The sequence below is a fragment of the Bison bison genome, unplaced genomic scaffold, assembly GCF_000754665.1.
Source record: "Bison bison bison isolate TAMUID 2011002044 unplaced genomic scaffold, Bison_UMD1.0 scf7180017864191, whole genome shotgun sequence".
NCBI classification, from domain to species: Eukaryota; Metazoa; Chordata; class Mammalia; order Artiodactyla; family Bovidae; genus Bison; species Bison bison.
In genome coordinates, this window is record NW_011494763.1 from 195162 (window position 1) to 201691 (window position 6530).

Consider the following 6530-nt stretch of genomic DNA (forward strand, 5'->3'; position numbering starts at 1 on the left):
CCCCCCCTCCACCCCCTACCCCCCGCCAACACACACTGTCTTCTTCCATCTCTCTTCCTGGCACTAGCTGTATGGGATTAGGGGAACTTGTAGCTAAAATACATAAAGAAATTCTATAAATCAGTAAGAAAAAGACCCAAAAAGTCTAATAGAAAATCAAGCAAACAATATGAACAAATTAGAGAAGTGGAAATCCAAATGGCCAACAAACAGATGAAGGGAGTCAGGCTCATCAGGTATTATTAGTGAAATGTAAGTTAAAACAAGATACCATTTTACACACATTATCTGGTTGAAAAAATAAAAAAGGCTGAGTAACAAATGAAGTCCAGGAGTTCCTGTAAGTTTTGTCAGAGTGTAAATAATTGCTTTGGAGGACAATTTGGTAATATCTTGTGACACTGAAAGTAAACACCACCCACAACTCTGCTCTTTACATGGAGACATACAGCCTAGAGAAGCTCCAGCACCCGTGCACAAGGACCTATGGAGGGATGCTCATTGTAACAGGAGAACCTGGAGTAATTCGAGCATCATCAACAAGCGAGTAGAAACACAACATGTATGTCACCCTGTGCTAGACCTGTCATTACGCTGATCAGTCAGCTATGCCACCACGATGCTGCATATCAAACGCCTGAAAACCCTGACTCAGAACAATAAGCATTTATATTTCACTCATGTGACTCTGCTTCTGCCGAGGTTTGGCAACACTGGGCTCCAGGTCATTTTGTGGTTGGTCTGTTTTCCATGTTTCTTCTATGGTGTTGGTAGGCTGCCCAGGGAACACACCTCATGATGGAGACAGAGGCACAAACCATCCGCTCAGGGGGCCACCAGAGCTGGAGAAACCCCAGGAGCATGTACATGCAAGCCCTATCAATCAAAGAGTGTGCTGATGGCAATATCTTCCTGACAGCACTTCCAGCCTGCAGCACAGGGCAGGAAGACAGTGCTGACAGCTGGAAGTCAGCTAGTGTGCATGGAAGTATTCAGAGCAAGGGGAGCTGCAGGCAACACTGACTGTGACTATTAGGAGACATGTCTGTTATAGTTTGTCAGCAGTTTTGACCTCTGTTAACATAACAGGTAATGATGGGGTTACATTGTTGTTTCCATTTGCTTTCCTTGCTTATAAATGATGGGAAGCATCTTTTCATGCTGGAAAGTCACTTCTACCACTTCTTTTGCGAATTGCCTGCTTGTCTCCTTTGCCATTAACCTGCTGTGTCTTATTGATGACCTCTGTATATGTCTGTTGTTCAGTCACTCAGTCATGTCTGACTCTTTGCAACTTCATGGACTGCAGCATAGCAGGCTTCCCTGTCCATCACCAAGTCCTGGAGCTTGCTCAAATTCATGTCCATCGAGTCGGTGATGCCATCCAACCATCTCATCCCTCTGTTGGCCCCTTCTCCTTCTGCCTTCAATCTTTCCCAGCATCAGGGTCTTTTCCAATGAGCCAGCTCTTCCCATTAGGTGGCCAAAGTATTGGAGCTTCAGCTTCAGCATCAGTCCTTCCAATGAATATTCGGGGTTGATTTCCTTCAGGATTGACTGGTTTGACCTCCTTGCAGTTCAAGGGACTCTCAAGAATCTTCTCCAACACCACAGTTCAAAAGTATCAATTCTTTGGCACTCAGCCTTCTTTATGGTCCAACTATCACATCTGTACTACTGGAAAAACCATAGCTTTGACTATATGGATCTTTGTTGGCAAAGTAATTTGAATATGCATTTCAATACATTGCTTGTCATAGCTTTTCTTCCAAGGAGCAAGTGTCTTTTAATTTCATGGCTGCAGTCACCATCTGCAGTGATTTTGGAGCCTAAGAAAAGAAAATCTGTCACTGCTTCTACTTTTTCCCCTTCTATTTGCCATGAAGTGATGGGACTGGATGCTATAATCTTCATTTTTTGAATATTGAGTTTTAAGCCAGCTTTTTCACTCTCCTCTTTCACCTTCTTCAAGAGGCTCTTTAGTTCCTCTTCACTTTCTGCAAGTGGTGTCATCTTCGTATTTGAGGTTATAGCTATTTCTCCCAGCAACCTTGATTTCAGCTTGTGCTTCATCCAGCCTGGCATTTCACATGATGTACTCTGCATAGAAGTTAAAGGGTGACAATATACAGCCTTGACATACTCCTTTCCCAATTTGGAACCAATCCATTTTTCCCTTGTCAGTTCTAACTGTTGCTTCTTGACCTGCATACAGGTTTCACAGGAGGCAAGTAAGGTGGTCTGGTATTCCCATCTCTTTAAGGGTTTTCCACAGTTTGTTGTGATCTGCACAGTCAAAGGCTTTAGCATAGTCAGTGAAGCAGAAGTAGATGTTTTTCTGGAATTCTCTTGCTTTTTCTATGATCCATTGGATGTTGGCAATTTGATCTCTGGTTCCTCTGACTTTTCTAAATCCAGCTTCAACATCTGGAAGTTCTTGGTTCACATACTGTTGAAGCCTAGCTTGAAGGATTTTGAGCATTGCTTTGCTAGCATGTGAAATGAGTGCAATTATGTGGTAGTTTGAACATTCTTTGACATTGCCCTTCTTTTGGATTGGACTGAAAACTGACCTTTCCAGTCCTATGGCCACTGCTGAGGTTTCCAAATTTGCTGGCATATTGAGTGCAGCACTTTAACAGCATCAACTTCTAGAATTTGAAATAGCTTAGCTGGAATTCCATCCCCTCCACCAGCTTTGTTCATAGCGATGCTTCCTAAGGCCCACTGGATGTCTGACTCTAGGTGAGTGATCACACCATCGTGGTTATCCAAGTCATCATGATCTTTTTTGTACAGTTCTTCTGTATATGTCATGGGTTGCAAATCATTTCCCTTGTCTTCCATTCATCTTTTTTCTCCAGGTTGTTCTTTTTGCTTTGCAGAAAATCTAAATTTTAATTAAAGTTCATCCGTTTTATCTTCATCACTGCTGGATTTCTTTGTTTCCCCTCTTCCTTAGACCTTTCCCATTAGGAGGTGATTTTTTAAATCCCCCTATGTCTTCTTCTGGTACATTTATAGTTTCATTTACATTTGTTAAATCTCTGATGCAGCCGGTAGTAATTTTGTGTCCAGGAGGGAGAGAGTCCCCACACTCCTCATTGCCTTTACTCATCTTCCCCTCACAGATTTGCTTTGCATGTTTATCAATTTGAGTTTATTTTTAGACCCTTCTTCTCTTCTATTGACTTGTCTATTCATGTGCTAACACCATTGTTTTCATTTCTGTAGCCTCTCATGTTGTGACTTCATAATACTTTTAAATATCTAGGAGGGCTAGTGTTCTTATCAATATTCTGCTTTTTAAGAAATCTCCTGGTTGTTTCTCAAACATTTATTTTCCCCAAGAACTTTAGATTCAGCAGATCTAGTCTAGTACCCATTCCCTCTTCATCCCCACACCCCCAAAGCATGAGTGTTTTATCAAGAGGACAGTACATTTATAGACCACGTTAAGAACATTTAATGCAAAGCACAGAAATACAACTGCATAAACAAGCTCTGGGTATTTTTTGTGGCATGTATTTCCCAGGTTCTATCTCACACATCAAAGCACTCAGGGTGCTTGCCACTTTCTGCTCCACAAGGTGGATCGGTGTAGAGTCTGTGATGGGAATAAGAAAAGGTGAAGGAAGCTGAGATCCTGGCAGAATGAAGGGAACCATGAAAATAGAGTTACTATGTAAAAGTCACGTGATTGGTTGATCGCATTTATTGAGGAGGCAGGCACTATTAACCCATTTATCACACAGTCACAACCTCTACAGGGCTTCCCTGGTGGCTCAGACGGTAAAGCATCTGTCTGCAATGCAGGAGACCGGGGTTCGATCCCTGGGTTGGGAAGATCCCCTGGAGAAGGAAATGGCAGCCCACTCCAGTATTCTTGCCTGGAAAATCCCATGGATGGCAGAGCCTGGTAGGCTACTGTCCATGGGGTCGCAGAGTCGGACATGACTGAGCGACTTCACTCTTCACTCAGAACCTCTACAAGGCAGACACTAGTAGTATCATTCCAACTGGGTGATAAAACCGAAGCTCAGAAAGATTAAATAACTTTCACTCAACTAATTACTGGAGAAGCTGGACTTTGAACTCAGGCAGCCCAGTTCCTGCAGCTCAGTCAAGGTGAACGGCCTCTGGGAGGCTGAGCAGACAGAAAAAAAGAGAAAAACTTGTTTGCTGAATCAATTGCTACAGACCAAGAGCACAGCTGTTACCCCTGGTATCAGCACGGGTGAAGGCTGCAGGCTATGCCATGATCCTGTTGCCACAAAACCAGAAATGAGTGAACAGCCTTTGGCACATACCGGCCAAACAGGCCTACAAAAGTTAAACAACCTTGGGTATTCTTTAGCTGTTACCACTAACAGACACTTGTAGCTGGCCTTGTCCTTCACCAAGCTAATTACTCTCTGACTCCATAAAACCAAAAATCTTCAGGGTGCAGGTTATACCCTGCACCTGGCATTCTTCTCCCCCCATATATCCTCTTGTAGCACCCTGCATTTCAGAAAGAAGGTCACAGGCCAATAACTTCAGGGACACCAGACCCAGCTATTGAGTTGCCTGATGCCAGCTGTAGTCACTCTGAAACTTTGCAAAAGGAAGAAAAAAAAATGCAAGACCTTCAAGAGGATATAAATCTTCTTCCCTACTCCTAAGAGAGGGGGACACAGCTCTTCAGGCGCTAGCCTGTTATGCATCCCTTTTGCCTGGCAAAAAATAATAAAGCTACTCTTTTCAATTTCCTCCAAACTCTGTCTCCATGTTTCTATTCGGCATTGGGGGACAGGGAGCCCAGACTTTGGCAACAGTCCTTGTGGCCCCATGCTCCCGTTGTACTAGACTGGGAGTGGTCAGGCACAGAGGATCACTCATTGATGTCTCCCGGGTCTTTGTCAGGGGAGGAAAGGCTGACCTTTACTGCAAAGGGAAAGCCTTGCTGCCATCACAGCCCTTAATCCCCAGATCAGGGAGCTGAGGTGGGGGCTGTATGGGTTTCTAAGAATATCCACCCCAACCCTTTTCGGAGCAGATGCCTGCAGGGTGAGCCAAAGTTCAGCTGGGCTTGTGTGACACCCCGTCCCTCACCTGGCCTCTGCTGGACCACGTGGCACTGGGATTAGAGTCCACTCAGACACCCCGTAATCCCCAAAGGCTTTGGTGTTCCTGAAACTGCTAGATGGCATTTCCAGGGGCTCCACGGAGCTCTGGCTCTTTATGTCTCAGCACAGAAATACCACTGCATGATTCCAAAACTCGGGTCCTAAGACCTGTGTGGGCCTGCCTAAGAACAACCCAGAGTTCTGGGATTAAAAGTCTGGGATCCTCGCTCCAGCCCTGGAGACCCTGTCAAGATGGGCCTGGCTTTAGTCCCAGCATTCTATGGGCCTGTCTGTTCTGGGTGATTCTCATCCAGGTTCATTACACGGAGCGTGGGCTGAGCTAGCGCAGACTTTGGTCACCAGCCCTCACCCTTCTGGCTCCGAGTCAAGCAGAACTGCAGTGGCTGCCAATTGACTCCATTCCTGGAAACCCCAAGGCGTATAAACAAAGATCATGCCCCGCACATGACCTTGGAGGTTCTCAGGAGCGGACAGTGATCACCCCCACTTGATTTCTCTGCTCTTCGCATTCCCAGTGTTATCTGCACACTGATTTTTTGTTCAAAGCAACCCAAAGGCCCTCATCACAGGCCTTGCTCTAGGTGTTTCAGCAGGGAGGGTGGCCCTGCAGCCTGCAGTAACAGACACCTCCATCCTCCCCATTGGGCCAATGGGTGTCCCTACCGTAGACTGGAATGTGCCAGGTCTCAGGATGTTGAGGTGGGGATAAGTCACGGAAGATCATTAGGAAGCCGGGCCTTACAGGAGCATCCAGTTGTCAAGGTCCCTTAGTTCTCTGCCCTTTGGATTTCCCCAGAAATACCTGGATGTTGCAGTTACATATCGTTCAGTGACATTTCATCCATGCTCCAGTACCATCTGGAAAATCTTCCCCATTCCCTACAACTGCCGCACCCTCCAACATCAGTGCAAAGCAGTTGCACCCCCAATGACAGCATAATCTGGTTTGAGGTCTCCATTCTTTGGGCAGCACCGCCCTCTGCTGGCCAGCCTCTGTGCGTGCAGCTGAGCTAAGCTTCCCACTATGACACTAGGGGCGGGCGGGGGCGTCCCACCCTTGCCCACTGCCCATCTTCAGGGATCGTTTGCTTCATGTAGTGAGTGTCTGTGTCAGAGGAAGTCATTTACTGATTCCCATCCCACTTGGCAAGGGAAGGTGGGTAGGAGAGTACTTCCTGCTTGAAACAAACAACAAGCCCATCCACACCCAGCACTAGGAGACTCGACCAACCTGGCTTGGCTTCTGGCTGCCTAAGCCGCATCCCTGGGACAACCCGGCCACGTCGGGTTCCTGTCTGACCAAGCTCTGGGCCGTCAGAAGGATGTACTGTTAGAATATACTGTCTGTTCTAGCCAGTGCCCAACCCCAGGCCTCTGATCCCCACCCCTCCACCCTTTCTT